Source organism: Protopterus annectens, chromosome 7.part0, assembly GCF_019279795.1.
Source record: "Protopterus annectens isolate FY-2018-M chromosome 7.part0, PAN1.0, whole genome shotgun sequence".
NCBI classification, from domain to species: Eukaryota; Metazoa; Chordata; order Ceratodontiformes; family Protopteridae; genus Protopterus; species Protopterus annectens.
In genome coordinates, this window is record NC_056739.1 from 1,392,035,236 (window position 1) to 1,392,054,567 (window position 19,332).

Genomic DNA, 19,332 nt, shown 5'->3' on the forward strand with positions numbered 1-19,332 from the left:
GTAACAGGGACTATCTGTGGGACCGGTAGTCTGTTCCATGGTCAGACTGAAAATGGTGCCTCTCTCCCAAGGAAGACAAGCCGCAATTGGAGGTAAATACTACTAGTCCCCAAAAGTTTGTTTTTTTACTGTCTTTCTGCAAAAAAAGTAACACTTTAAACACTATGCCAGCCCCACAAGTGAAATAAGCACAATTTCTCCACAGAAAAAAAAATATTTTCAGTTACTTTACACCACTTTTAAACTGACAGAGAAAAACCATGTGCTCCATTTAAAACCTACATTACAGTCCTGAGACAGTCCAATAAAACACAGCATTCCTAGCTTTAAAATAACTTTCATGGAAAGTTATAAAACATCGACAAAATTAAGAATTGTAAGGGAACTTATCTGAACAGCAAAGGAAAGCACAATCAGACCATCAATCCTAAAAAGCCTCAGCGGAGCATACTCTTCATCAACAGTAAAGCTCTGAAGGGCTTCGCTCCCAAACTTGTCTTAGTCAGCTCAGTTCAAGCTGCTCAACAGTTTGGGAATGTGGAAGGTGCCCTGAAGCTTTGGAAGCTGTAAGGTTGTTGTACATTTGGCAGGATATAACCCATTTGCAGCAGAGATCTGTATGATGAACATCAACTGACCACTCTGGGAGGATAAGCCTCCTGGATATGAACCAATAATGTTCCCATAGGCATCACATTCATTCCCCTAATGAGTGTAGGAAGATGTGTCCTTTTAAGGCTTTAAGATTGGCAGGCAGTAAGGTTTTTAGCATCTAACTCACCCTCTCTAGAAAGGTTGAGTACTCTATACAGATAATGTGTGTGCAAGCACAAATTGTTACTGAGAGACGCAAGGAGAGAGAGACCATGATGCACGATACACCACTCTAGTCAATCATAAAATCTCCTAATACAAAGGGGGTTGAGAAAATCTTCACATCAATCTGCAGACTCCCATATGGATCAACTCCACAAAGGCACATACTATACCAAGGTGAAACATATGGTTCTACTGCCCATACTGTTAATGTAAGAAAACCCAATTAAAACAAGACTTTTTTCCTCAAGCCAGTTTCCTCTAGCAAAGTCTGGGCTGCCTGAATCCAATAAATGCAAACAAGGTAGATGGCATGGTACTCTACCACAGCCATTCACTCTGCAGGTGGCTGGCCTGCAAGGCTGGCCAGGCCATCAAGGTTTCATCAGTGAACACCATCTCCAGCTCTGGCAGTTACTAGGGCAAATCCCAATAAATGCAGTCCTGATGGGGCCCTTTTAGCTCAATTCTGGAGTGCTACAAAGGTAGTTTCTCAGACCATTCCTTGTATGACCCCTTACACCAGATATGGTTTCCAAGGAAGAAAATACCAGCAGTACAAGACTTACTGGGACAATTCAGACCCACTTTGTCAAAGTGATGAACCACAGAGGGCAACTATATATGTAAATAAAAATACACTTATTTTATTCTTTCGGACTATACTGGACTCTTCCTAGAGTACATGGACCCTGATACTACCCTGGACATTCATCAAAACTAATCAGTACTATCCTCAAACTCTAAACACTCCTCTGCTGCTCCCCACATCAAAATCTACATAATCATGCTCTATGGTGTGACTAGTGTACCCATACTGATTGTTGGAAAATGTCCACTGCTGACTCTGGCGGTCAGCTAATCAACAGTGCCAAAAACTCAAAGTAAATCTGGAGCATTTCTCCCCGGGCCTCCGCTGAAAACAGGCTCTGTGGAATCAAGTCGGACTTTCCCCGTCAACAAATGTTAAATAAATGAAATAAATAAAAAATAAAATAAAATAAAAAAAAAATTCCCACTTTCTTATGCGTGGTGTTCCAGACAGCAGATTATGCAAGAAGACTAAATGCTCCAAGTCCCCACTCCATTTAGCACAGCAAGTTGGTTGTTACTCCCAATTTGCACAAGGATTCACTCTTAGTGCAAGCAATTCCCCACCCTCCCCTCCAAGAAAAGGAGTTAATTTTCCAACCATTTTTTTTTTCCTTTTGGCCATCTAGCAACCTTGGAAGAGGAGTGTTGTTTTTGTATCTGAGCGCAGCGTGTTTTAGTGTTACTAAAATCCAAGGGAAAGAGTAACAAGCTTGACTCCCCTGCTTGGCTGGCAACTTTTGTGCTAAGACTTATTGTTTTGTATTTTTTAATTTTCAGATGTTAAGAGGAAAAGGCATGTGGTTATTCAAGGGCTCCCTGTACACTCCAGCCCTTAACGAGCAACAGTACTTTTGGAGAAATAAAACTATTGATACGGTTACTAAAATGAGTTTAGATCTAGATTATACCCAAATAGTATATAAACCTACTAGGAAAAATAATATTTTGGATGTTGTTTGGATGAAAGATTTGGATACAGTTTGTTTTGGTGATACTGAACCAGAGGTGACCAGTTCTATCAACAAATTTGACCTTTAACATAAATTTAACTTTATAACAAACACAAATAATCAGGAGTAATACTATCAGGCAGACTAAGTATAAATTCTAACATCACATCTATAAAGTTAAGTAATAGGGACTGGTATGAGATTATAAAAGACAAGTCCATCTCAGACTTGTTGGGATATATTTTATCAGCGGATATATTCCTTGATAAATTTGTTCCTTACAGTAGGGGTGCAGTGGACCTGCATGTTGGACAGATATAATAGAAGAAAAAATACTTTGGAGATTGTTGAAGAGATTGCTCAGTGCATCTAACAGGAAGTATTCGCTACTTGGGATGTTCTGTTGTAGGTTAGTGTATCTAACAGGAAGTATTCGCTACTTGGGATGTTCTGTTGTAGGTTAGTAAGGAATACTAGAAAGAGTTAAGCCTGGTTTCTCACACTATAGGAAATAATAAAGCTCTTTTTAAACATCTAAGGAGTTATTGGAAACCTCAGGATAATAACTATTGTGACAATTGAGAACATTTTGATTTGTGACCTTAAATTATTATCACCTATATTTGTTAAAACGTTTTCAATCTTTCCATTGAGTTAGTTTGAATCATGAAGTTGTGTAGTATGTCCTGGATCTTGTCCAATTATCTCAGTGGATGAGGTAGAAAATGCATTGAAATTTATTAAGCCTGCTTCTTCACCTGGTCCCAATTACTAAATAAAAAAATTTAGCCACCAAATACAAGGTACTGGTGATTTTATATTTCAGTGGAATTTGCAATCTGGATTTGTTCCTCAAAATGTGGAAAGCTGCTATTGCTGTTCCTTTACATGGAGGGAGAAACCATTATTTTGCTAATAATACAAGTAAACTCACTGGGAGTAGTAATGTTAGGAGGAGATTCTTCACCAGGGGATTCATTATAACTTTGGTTAGATCCTGTACATCCAATTAAATTCATTTTACCAGAATGAGGGTATGGATCTACCAGTTGATATCTGGATGTTTCTAGACTTTTTGATTCTGTTCCTCATAGTGAGAATTATTAAGATCATGTATACAAAGTAAGCCATTAAATCATAAGGTGGATTATTAATTAGTGGACATCTAGAACGATTAGAGTTAGAGTTAAAGTGGGAAATGCTATCTCAGAGGAGTAAGCAATTACTGTTTGGGTCCCTCAGGGGTCAGTTTTGGTGATGTGTTTGTTCAATTTATTTGACAAATTTTCCGACAGATGTCAGAGTTTTGATTAGTAAACTCAACAGTGACTCCAAAATAAGGATCATCTGGGAATTGAGCAAATGACAAGCTAGAATTCAGGGGATGATAAATTATTTTTGTGGTCCAAGAATAAATCAATAGAATTTAAATGTTAAAAAAGGCATTCCATTTTCGAGCTAATTTTTTTCCACATGCCATGTATCACGGCAGATCAAATAAGGACACTGAGATGACAGAATTGGGAATTATTGTAGACACAGATTTGACTTGTGAGAATAACCTAAATACAGTAGTTAAAATGTTTTATTTCTATAATAAGAGACATTTTAAGTAGTATTACAAGCAGTGATGAAAGGGTTTTATTTCTGCTGTATAACGCTGCTGTTAGACCATATATTTAATATTGTACCATATATTTAATATTGTACCTTGCAATGAGTGTATAATCTTGGCCAGACTCAAAAATTAGAAAAAAAATCAGAAATTTTTCACTACACAGATAAGCAGAGTTAAACATTTATGCTATTTGGATAGTTTGACAGAGTTATCCTTGCATTTATTTAGTCACAGGTTACAGCTTGGTGATCTTATTTTAATTTATTAATGTTTAGGAGATGATACCTTGGCAGCCACTTTAGGTACTGAGTTAGATATAATCACCCAGAAACTAGAAATTTTAGCTTACTTGTTCCCTCCCCAGTTTTAGGTGCCAATTAGGAAAAGGTTATTTACAAAGAAGAACAAGCACATCCTCAAATGGCCTTCTCTTAAGGATTAGACCGTCTGAAAGCCTAAATATGTTCAAGGAGTCGGATGAGTACTTTGGAAGCAAGGTGTTTACATTTCCAGTAACTTATGGCAAACTCTTAAAAGGCTCAGAGCTTCAGATATCCATGCTTTGTCAGCAGTCCAATGTTCAATGGAAAGAACCTCCAGCCTGTGGACTGGCAATTCTACTCTAAAATATTAAGACTTGGACACTTCTGAGTGGAACCTCAACATAATATTCCACAGAATAAACTTCAGTCATGATTGTCTGATTCAACACACCTCCCCTTTTTCCTCACAACGTATAGCTTAATGCAGAAAGATTCCACTTGACAATATTTAACAGCACTGGACCAAAGCCATCATGTATGGAATAAAGTAAAAAAATTACAGCCATCCAACAGCACTCTGACAAGAGGAAAGTCAGCTTTCCAACATGGAAACAACTGGCAAGTTAATTATTTTAAATGATTATGTCTCAAATAATTTAGCAGTACCATAGCAGACAATCAAAAGCAGCCAATCACAAAGCAAGCAAATCTACACTTTCATTTCCCTGTACTCCAGGAAAACAAATTGATTAGTTCATCAATATAAAAAAATAATGTTGCATCAATGTTCCAGCTCTAATTTAAACAGATTTCTTAACACTAGTTAATGCTGTTGTTTTCTTAAATATTTCCTTGTATACCATCAGTCATTGACGATCTTGTCAAAACATATCAAAAGTGAATGTTATTTTGTTTATTGACTTTCAATACTTGCTGGGAGTGGGATGACACAAGCACTGCTACTATGTGAAACACAGTAGGTTTTGGAAGAAAATGTGGTAACAGGCTTAGCATTTTAAATTTGTTTGGTATGAAGAATGTTTGTGGAAGGTGATCTTTATCAAACCTTTTTTCTGAATAAAAATTAGGTTTTAAATCTCTCTGTACAAAATCTAATTTCTTACCTAAATATAAAATATTATAAAATGTATTTTTGGTGGCATGCTTACTGTACATTGTAAAACAGAGTAATTTCTGTAGCACAAGTAATAACTTACAGTTTTTGGAAAAGCAACAATGTCTTGCCTTCTGACCCATCTCATAACTATTTATCACTTGTTTTGAAACTGTAATAGTACTACCGGATCACTACTGGAATGCCACTGAACAAATAATATAGTTTTGGAGAAAAGTACAGTATAGTAAAGCTCACTGCTGCAGTAGCCTTAACTATATGGGATATCTCGCATAGGTTATTACAGTTGGCTAGCTTCCAAAGATTCGGTGCACCTTCCACGTATCATGACTGTTGACAGCTCAAGCAGATCTGTAGAAAAATCAATGGTCTGGGCACCAAACCCTTCACAGTTTCTTGCCAGCTGAAAGAGGGCAATCCAAGGTAAAAGGAAATTCAATGTCCACATTGTAGCAACAGAAAAAAAATAAGAAGGGGTGGAGGGAGTGGTTACTGCAGCAGTGATAATTAAACATCTACTGTTAAGTAAACATACCACAACAGTAGATGTTCATCCAATACTGCTGCAGTGGCCTTAGGTACATTAGTAAAACAGCACAGCTTATAAAGACCTGGAAGGAGGACGAAGGATAAAGGTTTGGGAGCCCATGGAGAATGGTCCTAGCAAAATTTACTCTAGACCAGGAACTGGAGTCTAGTTTGAAGTGCTTTGTAAAAATCTATATGGATGACCAGGATACTGCCTCTAGAATGCTTCTAGAATCCCCACCTTTCCAAAAAGCCACTGATGAAGCAAATACACTAGCAGAAATTGCTTTAATCCCCACCTGGAAATTGTTTGTTATGGCGGGAACCATACTTTGCTTTGACATAGCTTGTCCTTTTTTCTTACCTTCATAAACAGTTAATAACTTGTAATTTCTGAAGGTTTTAGACATGTGATGATAGTTTCCAAATTGACTGTGGACATCCAAAGAATGCAGAATCCTCTCCCCCTTATTTTTAGGTTCTGAAAAGAAGACAAGGAAATAGATAGCTTGGCTCAAAATAAACTCGGATACCGTTAGGCCTAAATAAGAAAGAAACCCTATCTTTTTGGAAAAAGAGATGGCTGACCCACCATGAGAGTTTGCAACTCGGACACCTTTCTTGCATCAGAGCAATCAGCAAACCTATTTACCATGTTAAGAACTTCAAATCAACATGAGAAGCTGGCGTCACCAATTTTCTAGATGGAAGAACATGGAGAACCATTTTCAAAACATTCTGATGTAGATTGAAAGAGGGGGATCTATGGCCTGCCATGCTAACCAAAACAGATCGTGGTCCTTATTTTGACACCATCATCTTTTCCCATTTACTAAAATTATTTCCTTGTGGCAGGTTTTGTTGGCACCTTTAAAACCTACTGCACACCTTCAGAAAAAAAATGCCTAAAAGGTATTACAATTTTATCATCCTGGCAGTTAATTGAGTTAAGTTTTTCTTTCTCTCCATTACCGTGTGACCTCAGAGTAGGTATATTTAAGCTGTAGGTGTGTCGGGGGTGTAGGGGGCTTGCCCTGCTGGGAGGAAAAAACACATCACCAAGGTTCAGTTTAATCCGTTTCACTCCCTTTCTTTCAGCACTCAAAAGTACTACTGATCAATTCACATGTATACGTACCTCCCTGGACTACATGAAAAGAATACATGTTGATGAAAAAGAAACATGGAGGAGCTGTCCGATCTTGTAGCATAGGCTGGTATGACCCTAGCCCTGAGTAGCATCCTGCCATCACCCAGAATGACACCACAGTACAAGGACAAAATGATTGACTTTAACAGTTGGCTAAGCTTCTGGTGTTATTCTAAGGGAATCCAGTATCTGTCTGCCTGGGATGACATGATCGACAGACCACGCTGCTTTGCCAAAGATGGCCTGCACCTGTTGCCCTTGGGATTCTGGATACTGACAAAGGCTCTTGCCACCCCTATAGTGCCTTTTTTAGGCAAGGTTCAAATGACAAATTCACCACCGTAACAGGTACAAGCAAGCAAAATCTGAGGGTAATGCTACTCAATGCTAGAAGTCTAAACCTCAAAATGCACTCCCTCGAGGCACTCCTTAAAATGGAGAACATTGACATCTGTGCAGTGACACAAACCTGGTTCAAAGCTCCAGAGAGCACCCCTACATTACCAGGCTATAATTCATACCACACCTTTCGGCCACCAAACCCGGACCGAAACACTAAAGGTGGAGGCGTGTCCATATTCATTAAGGATATCCACACCTACAAGCTAGTTGCTCAGCATAATGCACCCGAGATTATCCAAGATCAACTAACTCTGGGCAAAACCGCAATCCAGACGGAAGCTTGCTACAGACCCCCACCATGCCCCATGATTCTCACTCCTCTTTTCTTGATACACTGGAAAATATTAAGGTACAACCCAACACTCTAATAATGGGTGATTTAAGCTACCCTACCATTAACTGGGAAAACTACTCATGTACCAACTCTTTTGCTCAAAGTTTTCTGGAAATCATCAATTCCAACGCTTTGGATCAACTTATCCACACCCCCACCAGGGGCAGCAATATCCTAGACCTGGTCATCACCAACATGGGTGACCGATGTTCCACACCAGAGGTCAGCTCCTCGTTGGTCAGATCCAACCACAAGCTAATCACCCTAGACATCCACATCCCGCTCCCACCCCCCATTAGGAAAACAACCGTAAAAAATTTCTCTAAAGCCAACTTCATGCTTCTTAAGACAGAAGTGGCAAACTACACGACACCCATGCAGATGGACAATAGAGGTACAACTGCTGAATCCTACACAAATACACTTTATAAGCACTTACACGGGTGCATGAATCGTGCTATCTCTAACAGAACAAAGATGCTATCCTCCAAAAAAAAAAAGGAAGCCAATCTGGTGGTGTTCTGCCATAAACAAACTCTACAACAGAAGAAAGAAACTGTTGCAAAAAAAGAGTAAAATCCCACGATTGGAGGAACTCCCTGGTCAGCCTCAGTAAGAAGCTGAGATCCCTCAAAATCCTCCAAAGCTAGTTATGAAAACAAAATTGCCACTGATTCTAAAGACAACCACAAAGCATTCTATAGCTAGGTCAAAAATCTCAATGGCAACACTCAAATTACAGCACTGTGACACTAAATATACAGAACCAACTGATATTGCCAACATCCTGGCAGATAGGTTCAGTGCTAACTTTATCCCCCTCTCACCCCCTAAAGGGCCCATCTTTATACCGGAAGAATGCAAAGTTCCTGTAATCACGTCTGCACAGGTAAAAACTTCACTCTCCAAAGCCAAGAACACAGCATCCATGGGACCTGACAACATCCCAGGCTGCCTTCTACATGAACTACAGAATGAACTGGCACCCCACCTAAGTACCATGTTCAATCATAGCCTCACCCCAGGCTTTGTGCCCACTGAATGGCGCACCGTGACAGTTATCCCACTCCACAAAGGGGGGGGGGGCCACAACAGACCCTGGGAACTACTGCCCCATTAGCCTGACGAGCCTCGTCTGCAAGGCCATGGAACGTATCATCATGGAACTCATAAACAAAGACATTGGAGATCTCCAAACTCTGGACCCCACACAGTTTGGGTTTGTAAAAGGCAGATCATGTCTCCAAAACCTGATAGACTTCTTTGAAGTAGTCACCAAAGCCATAGATGAGGGTAAGGTGGTTCACACAGCCTATCTAGATCTCGCCAAGGCATTCAACACCATCCCCCAATCTGGAATTATAGATAAACTCACTAAACTAGGTATAAATCCCTATGTCACAAGATGGGTTGCCAGCTGGCTTACTGACAGAACCCACACTGTGAAAGTAGCAGACTCCAAATCAGACTTCAGACCAGTGACAAGTGGAGTACCACAGGGTTCAGTCCTGGGTCCTCTCCCGTTTGGTATCGACTTCTCTGAAGTACAGGCTAACACAGGTCTTTGGCTAACTACATTCGCAGATGACTGCAAACTAGGAGCCATAATTGAAACTCCTAACGATGTGGAATCCTACAAAAGGGCTTCACAGACAGATGCATGGTGTCAAAGACATGGTCTCAAGCTCAATGCCAAAAAGTGCATTGTCATCCCCTTTGGTAAAAACTCTGTACACATGAACTACCACATAGGCGGTACTCTACTTGACACCGAAAGTGTGATAAGAGACCTTGGGACACAGGTGGACAGTAGTCTCTCCTTTGATAATCACATCGCCACAGTGGTCAGGAAATCCTTCTACGTGGCATACCTCATCACCAAAGGTTTCTCATCCAGAAAAAAAAGAGGTCATTGTTCCCCTCTACTCATCACTCATTAGACCCATTATAGAGTACAACGCCCCTTTTGGTATGTACCTCACAAGACATCTACAACAACTGGAAAGGCCGCAAAAATACCTCACAAAGAGGATTACTGGCCTCAAACAGATGCCTTATGCAGACCGTCTCAAAAAACTCCAGCTTTACTCCGTCGCATATCGCCTACTCAGAGGCGATCTCTGCCTAACATACAAAGCTATGTCAAACCCAGAGCTGTGGGACATGCTCCACTTAAAGAAATCCCAATCCCTCCGAGCTACATGCTCTAGGGACCTAAACCTTGTTACCACAATAAACAGAACATGCTGGAGGGATAGATTCCTGTCCCAGAGACTTCCCATACTCTGGAACAGACTACCTATCTATGTCAAACAGAGCTCCTCATTAGCACTCAAAAAAAATCTTGATGATTGGATGGGTAATAGGAAATTCACCCCGGGGATCACTTCTGTGGTTCTGCTTGACAGGGGCACAGGAAAATAATTTTCTTGGGTGGCAAAAGCCAGGGTACCTTTTTGGCTAGGCTTGTATAGGCCCTAGGGTCAATGGCCTAGTACCTACCTATGAACCTAAATTGCCAGTCACAGTGTTAAGACCTGGTATGGGTCTGTTTTATATGCATTTGTGCTTTGTATATATGCACTGTCACTTTAAAATGATGCTACACTTGTTCTTGATAAGGGTTTTTATTGGTTAAATATTTACTGAAAGATAGATTTAAACTGATTTGCTTCCTGTGTTACTTTATTTCCGAATTTATCATCTCTCATGATGCCTTAATTGAAGGCAAAAGTGCTTAGAAATTAAACTATACTTGGTTACTCAGCTGTGCTGTATCAAGTCCATTAATTTCAGTTGTGGTCTGCTGGAGGAGTCTGGTGCACTTCCTTTGCCATTAGAGTCTTGCCCAAAAAAAAAAAAGCCACCCTGGTGGACCCCTAGTATAAACAGGTTATACAACAAGAGAAAGAAACTAATGTCCAAAAAAGACAGAACTAGCTCAGCAGAGGAATAAATCCATCTCTGTCTTAAACAAATTAGAAATCTTATCAAATCCTCCAAAGCTAATTACAAAGCAAAAACTGCCTCCCTAGTTAAGGATAATCACAAGGCATTCTTTAACTACATCTGAAATCTAAAAGGGAATACCCAGCTATGCACTGAACTGGTTGTGGATGGCACCACCCATACTCAACCAGAGGTAATAGCCAACCTGCAAGCTGACAGATTTGGAGAAAATGTCACCCCTGTCCCCTTCAGTCATCCCTCAAAGGATTTTGTGCTGGGCTCCTTACTGTTCAGAATTTATTTCTCAGAAGTCCAGGCAAACATAGATGGCCTGTGGCTGACCAAGTTCGCTGAATTGCAAATTGGGAGTGATCACAGAGTCCCCCAGTGATGTTAATAAAATGCAGAAAGGGCTAACGCAGACAAATGACTGGTGCCAAGGCCACCGATTAAAACTAAATGCAACAAACATACATTATTCCCCTTGGGAAAGCCGACATCCCTGCTAATTACATTTCAGACAGCACCCCCTAAATGTAGACCAAGTGGTACGTCATCTGGGTACTCAGTTGACAGCAATCAGAACTTTGACCACCATGTATCCACATCAGTAAGGAAATACTATGTGGTACATCTTATAAGTAAAGGCATCACATATAGATCTAAGGATGTTACAATTCCATTATACTCGGCCCTCAGACCAATAATGGAGTACAATGCTCCGTTTTACATGTACTTCACCAGACATCCACAACAGCTGAAGAGACTACACAGGTTTCTCACCAAGAAATTACAAGGAACACAAAACAAGTCTTATGTGGAAAGACTGAAATCCCTGTCACCGTATTCTGTCTCCTACAGATTGCTAAGGAGTGACCTCTGTCTGGCTTAAAGGGCAGTCTCTGACCCGGCCATGGTGGAAATGCTACACATTCATAAATCAAATTGCAGGAGGGTCACTCATTCCAGGGATCTTAACCTAGCCTCCAACATGAACAAGTCATGCTGGAGAAATAGTACATCTCCCAGAGACTGCCACTTCTCTGGAACAAGCTTCCATTTCACATGAAACAGAGGCCCTCTCTGACACTCTTCAAATGCAACCTAGATCAATGGCTTGGTTACCACAAATAAACTCATGGGGTGGTGCCCATGTCCCTCCAGAACAGAGGAAGTTGATATTAACTACAATAGAAACAGAGCACTGTGAACTTCACTCACCTAACCACAGACAACTGGGGCAACTCAAGATAAATATGGCTAGGCTTGTAAGAGCTCTAATGCTGTTAGTCTAGTAACTTCCTATAAACCTATAAGATAAGAAATAAAATATAAATTCAAATAAAACTTATCACCATTTTTCACTGTTTGTAGAAAGGAAAGGACAGCTTGTCGACAAGATTTGTTGGTTGTTATAAAGGGATAGGTTTTAGACAGGCAAATTCTAGCCATCCTAAGGGACCTAGTCACCTATAAAGTCAAACTAGACAGGACAATCCACAGCTTATCTAAACAATCCTGTCTTTGTTTTGTGCTTTATTGCTCTTTACTGTTAAAAGAGGTGCGACTGCAAGAGACAGTGAGCAGAAGCTAATGTGTGCATTTGTGCGTGACGTAAAGGAATTCCAGCTTTTGTCTGACTTTCAGAATGTGTACAGTCACAGCAACAACTTTACTGTACTCTAGTATTTAGTTGTCCACTGTTTGTGTGATTTTTGTCACTGAAGTTGGTTTATATTCTCTTTGAATTCTGCAGTAACAGATTTTGATTATTCTTTTATAATTTTTTTTACTCATTTGAAGCTGAATAATGGATTCCTTAAAGGAGTATGCCATTAACGCTTTGTTAAAGCACAACTACCTTGTACAATGTAATAAATGCTCTGTATATCTAAAGATAACATTGGTGATCTGTGTTCCTCATGTCAAAAGCTGGATGATTTGCTTACCATTTTTATTAATAAATCTAGACTTATGATGATTGCACTTGTGCAATTGGCATTGCTTGGAGAACTGTTGTTTTATATATATTGACTGGTGACATAAATAATGTTAGGCAAACAGCAAATGGAACAAATTTAGGAAATGATGTGCCCATTGTCTGTAAAGATCAGTCAACCCCTATCAAACAAGATGATGCCCCTGACAACTTTGGAATTGTGGATACAAGTATTCAGCAGTCTGAGGATTCAGAGTGTTTGGAAGGAAATAAAAAAAAAGGAAGTTCACAACAAATAAAGAAAAATAAAATGATAAGTGTCTGTAAAGTAAGAGAATACATATTATAAAGGACACTGCTTTGTTATGCAACTCACAGATTAAAGGGAATGGATAAACCATTCTTTTATCAGAAAACCTTCAGTCTACACAAAAAAGCATCACTTTTCCAAAAGAAATGGTAGAAAAAGAGGCAAGGGGCAGGTAAAAAGGAATAAATCAAAACTGAACATGGAAGGACTGAAGAACATTACTGTGTAAAAAAAGATGAGAAAAAAACACTGAAAACATGGCTCAAGCTGTCGATGTACAAAGCCAGCTGGATGAGAATTGCATGCTTGCAAGTGTAATACGCAATGAAAACAGTGGTACTAATAAGACCAATGGTGATGAAGATCATTCATTTGTAACAATTGATTGAGCAGATATTACTGAATTAGAAGTTGAAGATTCTTCAGATCTGGTCAGAAAAGATATTCTTGTAATTGGAGAGAGAGTCAGTTATTAGAGGAACTGGTACTTACATCTGCAGAGAAGACAATGAACATCTAATAGTGTTATGCTTGTCAGGAGCAAAAACACAGGATGAGAAACAAGCCTTAGAACACCTTAATTAAGGAAGTATGGATCTGTTTTTATTCATGTCAGTACAAATGATCTCTTCCACAAGGACTGAGTGCTAGTAACCATCTTAGATAGCATAGCTTGTACTGGTGTTGGGACATATTTTTCACAGAAAGGCGAGTCAGATCACCGTGAATTAATCTTTTCATTCAATTGTTTACCCAAAAAATCAAGTTCCGTTTTAAAAACTAGAAATGTTTACAGCATCTGTGCCTAATTCTGGGCACACGTGTTTGGACAGGATGGCGTGTACTTGTCAAGATTAGGAAAGAGAATTTTTGCAGCAGATATTTTGCAAAAACCTGCTTTGTGTTTGTCAAATACTGCCAGGCCGAAAATTTAACAGTTCACAGACAGCAACATCTGATGCAGGTCTGTTTTTTAAAACATGTAACATCTTTATTAACTTATCATCATGTAAGACATATACCATGTTACATTTATATAAATGACAAACTATAGCGACACTCTCAGTTGCAAACATTATACATTCCAAACCATGTGACACAACTGTAGCTGCAAACATTACACGTCACTTTTAACATATCCAGTCATTGTTAGTCAACCATTACACAGCTCACTCAAATCCTGCCTTCTTTTAAACCTCGTTCCTCCACAGAATGTATTGATCCCACAGTTCCCATTTTTGTCTATGCAATTTGCTCCTACCCTTTTCTAAAGATCCCAGTTCCAACTGTTTTAACTCTGTTACTATCTTCATTACTTCTAGTAAAGTTGGTATAGACTCTTCCATTTTTAGTAATTCCTTTTTTGGCAGCCATCATAATTAATCTCAGCGAGGCATTACTATGTCTAAGCAATTCCAAGTTTGTATCACAGCTCAAAAAAAAGTTTCCCTAGTCACTCCAACTTGCTCACCATCTCCAACAAGGCAGTCTGCAGGGAATTTTTAAAGTCTACCAAGTCATTACACTCCCAGAAAATATGTTCCCAGTAAACTCTTTCTGCCCCATAACACTTCCAACATTTGCTGTCTACCTGAGGAAAAAATCTTTGAAGTCAGATTGGGGTATAAAAATACCTACGCAAGCATTTCCAAATATGCAACAAAATCTAGAAGATTTTAGATCTTTGCCTGGGAGACGTACAAATATTCCCCCCATTGTTTCTTTGTGAATTGCTTATCTAATCTCTTTCCAGTCCTTCCTAACCTCCTCGGATACTTACAATTATCATGCAATATTTTATATGCTCTACTAATTATTCCTTTCTTAACAGCAACTTCTGTTCTAGATTCTACTAAAAACTCTACCACTGCTGGTCTTTCATTTAGGATCCCCTTATTTTTTCTCTTTGCCTATACTCTGACATCAATCCTTGATATGGAAGGCCGTCACCTGCAGTCCTAACAAGTTCTTGGCATCTTCCCATTATATTACCTTTCCATCTCTAGTTATCTACTCCCAGTACCTTGGTTCCTTTGCCAGTTTTCTCCAATATATTTTTGTCACCTCTTGCCTATTTTGTCTGTATCTCCAAATGCACTCATCCCTATTGTCAGAATCTCCTTTTTCCATTCCCATGTTGGCTTAGGTCTTAGAAGACCTTCTGCACTTTATGAATATAATATTATGTATGATTATTGTTCTCTTTAAAGGTCTGCGTCCAAAATCCCAGTCTCTCCCGATTACTTGAGCTTCCCCCCTGTTTCATCAGCATCTTCTCTTTCCACTTTGAATTACAGTTGTCTGCTTGTGCTATGTATAGGAGCCTTAACTGTGTTTCTCCAAAATACCCCTTCAACTCAGGTAATCCCAATCTGCCCTGTTGTACTGGAGAATACGTTTATCCCACTTGACTCTTGCCACCTTCCCCTCCCAGATGAAATCCTTCAGCTCTTTATTAACTGCTATCCACAACTTCTCCTCTGGATGATAAAACATATGCCTGACCAGTGCACAAGACTAAAGAGATAAACATTTTAACTGCTTGCATCTTACTATCAATATCCATATAACAGAGCTTCCATTTTCTCAGTTTTTGTTTAGACTCTTCCCAAAAATTCTTAGCTGCCATACCAGTATCATTTTTAACTCATACTCAAATACTTCATGTCCTCATAAATATAGATACTGCTTAACCAGTTCGTATGTGGGTACGGATTCACTTTATAATCTCGAAATACTAAAATACCTAATTTTAGTATCTCGAGACTATAAAGCCGAAAGCCCAAAATGCCGACACCCACAACCGTGAAATTCAAAATCGCGATCATTCACATACACACACCACCACACAAGCAACTGCACATATATCTACCTAATGACACTACAACAAACAAAACACACACCAACAACATAACAAACACACCTACCCTACCTATAAAGCAGGGGGGTAAGCCCACCCCAGCTACTTATATATACCAACTCGGAGGTCGCACTAAACACACAAACACATAAAACCCACCACTGCACACACACACACACACACACACACACACACACACACACACACACACACACACACACACACACACACACACACACTAAAATCCCTACCCAAAAACACCACTTACCTGAATCCCCAGCTAAATCCACAAACCACACCGCACTTCACGAATGCGACAACACAATGGCAGATTCAACATTTCCACATTCGATATTATGCAGTTTCACAAAACTGCACTTTCGACTTTATAGTCTCGAAATACTAAAATTCAGTATTTTAGTATTTCGAGATTATAAAGTGAAACCGTGGGTACATAATTTACCACTATTGCTTTTGTTTTTGCTTCATTAATTTTGCATCTCAAAAAGGTATGAAACTGTCTCAATATGTCCCACAACACTGTAATGCCTCTTTCTGGTTTTCTCAGGTATAAAATAATATAACCTGCAAATACAGCCAGCTTTTCTTAATTACTACACCAATTATACGACTGAATTTCTGAGTTCTTTATTTTCTTTGCAAATGGTTCTAAATAAAATGCAAATAACAAACGGGATATAGAGGACACCCTTGCCTGGTTCCTCTGCTCAAGCACAGATTATCAGAGAGGACCCCACCCACTTTAATGTTTACCTCCTATCTTTCATATACCCTCCTTATCAACCTTACAATTTTATCAGGGAATGCAAATGCTTCCATTGTTCTGCTCATAAAATCCCAGCTTACTCTGTCAAATGTTTTCTCTGCCTCAAGACCCACCAACAGTAGTATTTTCTTACATTCTACTTCCCTCTGGATCATCGTTGTTCTGTTTACATTGTCAAATGTTTGCCTTCCCTCCACAAAACGGGTTCCTATTAGAACAACGAAAACGCATTTTGTCGAATGCGTTTTCGTTGACACAGAGCAAACAGGCAAAACAGCGAAGCGGCTGTTCGGCGAATTCTTTCCCTGGGAAAGAAGTCGCTTGACTGCTTCATTGCTTTGCCATGTTCTGCACTGTAGTGTGGTCCCTTGTCCGGTATAGCTCCCAAGCGTGAATGTGCAACAGTTACTGACCTTAGTGTTAGGGTGCGGGTTAAGGTAAGTGCATATGTATGAAAGTGTTTACTGTTTTTTTGTTTTGCGTTAGATGTATGGTTGAGTTACGTGTGTATGTGTTTTCAGCTGTTTACTTTTGTTTTGGGGGGTAGAATTAGAGTTAAGGTAAGTGTGTAAGTGTTTAGAACTGTTTATGTAAATGTGCAAGAGTTACTGACCTTAGGGTTAGGGTGCAGGTTAAGGTAAGTGCATATGTTTTAAAATGCTTACTTTTTTTTTCCCGTTAGATGTATGGTTGGGTTACGTGCATATGTGTATTCAGTTGTTTACTGTTTTTTTGGGGGAGGGGTACAATTAGGGTTAAGGTGCATGTGTATGTGTTTTGGAAGTGTTTACTGGTTTTTGTTTTTTTTTTTTTGTTGGAACAGCGATTTCTTTCCCTAGGAAAGAAATTGCTGTTCTGTGGTGTCGACATTTTCAGCTTTCACTGAAAAATTGTCGATGAAACATCTTTCGCTGTTTTAAGCATTCGATGTTTCAATATAGACCCCCAATAAACCACACTGATTCATAGCTATCAATTTTGGCATCACTTTTGCCATTCTTTTAGCCATTATAGACAAACACTTTATAACCAAGATTTAGTATTGAAATGGGCTGAAATTAAGCTGGATCTGATGGATCTTTACATTCTTTAGGTAGTGCAGCTTCAACCGCTTTCTTCAAAGATGTTGGTACTTCTCCTCCTCTTAAAATACTGTTAAACAAAACCTTACAGATCTTCATCAGTTTTTTCCCTCCTAGCTTCCAAACTTCCACAGGAATACCATCTAATCCTGGGAAATTTCATGTAGATTGGTTATACATCACCAGTAACTGAGCCACCTCTCCCTCTAGCCTAGGCATATTTAATTATTCCATAAACATTTCCATTTGTACCTTTTCTTGATTTCCATAGTTCTCTGCTTTATACAGACCTTCACAGAATTTCTGAAATATTTCTAATACTGCTACAAGATCCCTAGTGATCTTCCTTGTAATAGGTTCCTTAAGCTTGGTGACAGCCCTTTCTACTTTCTGTTGACTTAAAAATTTTTGTGCTCTAGACTTATTATCAAAACACAGTTGCTTTACAGCAATCTTTCTAAACTTATGCATATAATCAAAGTAGTCCCTTATTTTCTGTTTAGCATTTTGTAGTTGCTCCTCTTCTTGTTCTGTGAGACTCCCCCATTTTTAAATACTTTTAATATTTGTCAGTCCCACTAAATAATCCTTATTACTTAACCATATCTCCCTTTCTTTCATTTCCACCCTATTTTTAAATTCCATTTTAATTTTATCCCACTCACTAGCTATATTTTCAGAAGTTTATATCTTCTCTAATAGCTCTTGAATTATTTCCACTACCCTTTCCTTAAAATTCCTGTCTTTTCAACAAATTCGTGGGAAAGCACCAGCATCTCATTTTTATTTCATTACCCTGTGTTTTAATTTTAGTTATTATTGGCGCATGCTCTGAAATAGTTATTGGGAATATATCAAGACCTTCAATTAAATGCACATACTCCTGTGAAATGTAATTTTTTTCTTATATTGGGGAATATGCATATTCTATCCAAATTCCTAGTACTGAATTCACATCTTCCGTGCCACATATTTTCATAAATTTCTTTAAAAAAATCTACCTTCCTTTTTTAATTTCCCTTTCTGGGGCCCCCCAGACACATTTTCTCTGTTGCAAATCAAATCCCAGTCCCCACCCACAAGTAATATGCCTTGCTGAAAGGTGATTATTTTTCCTAGAATTTTCTTTAGCACCATTATAGCAGTTTTCGGTGGAATATAAATGCATACCAATGTAATCCTCCTCCCTTACTAGTAGCCCCTTAGTGCTAAAAATCTACCATTACTGTCTTTTTCCTCTTCTGTTGCTATTAGAGCTCCTCTTCAATTAATAAGTACTCCTCTTTTCCTTTACCCCAGGTATTCAGCTGGACAACCATCCTGAAAAACGTTTTACCAATTTCACAGGTTGAATTCTTTCGAAGTGTCTTCTGTAGCATAGCTATTTGCACTCTACATTGTTTAATAGACTTCACTAATCTTTCTATTTTGGAGTCATCTGTAAGACCATTAATGTTTAAAGACGTTATAGAAAATCATATTCTTCAGGGATTATTATTCCCACTTTGTATAAAGTACAGTTTTGTACCTACCATGAATGTAGATGTCCGAACTGGATAGCATCTGCAGTCATAACAAGTGGGTTGTCCTGTCGTCAGGCAGCCCTTCAGTCGGA

General features: G+C 39.0%; 1 protein-coding gene across 1 annotated transcript in view; it reads right to left on the bottom strand.

Moving 5' to 3' along the window:
* Window positions 1-19,332, bottom strand: part of FOXP1 (forkhead box P1) — a 5,351,121-nt gene that overhangs the window by 5,240,662 nt on the left and 91,127 nt on the right. The gene's annotated exons all lie outside the window — the stretch shown is intronic.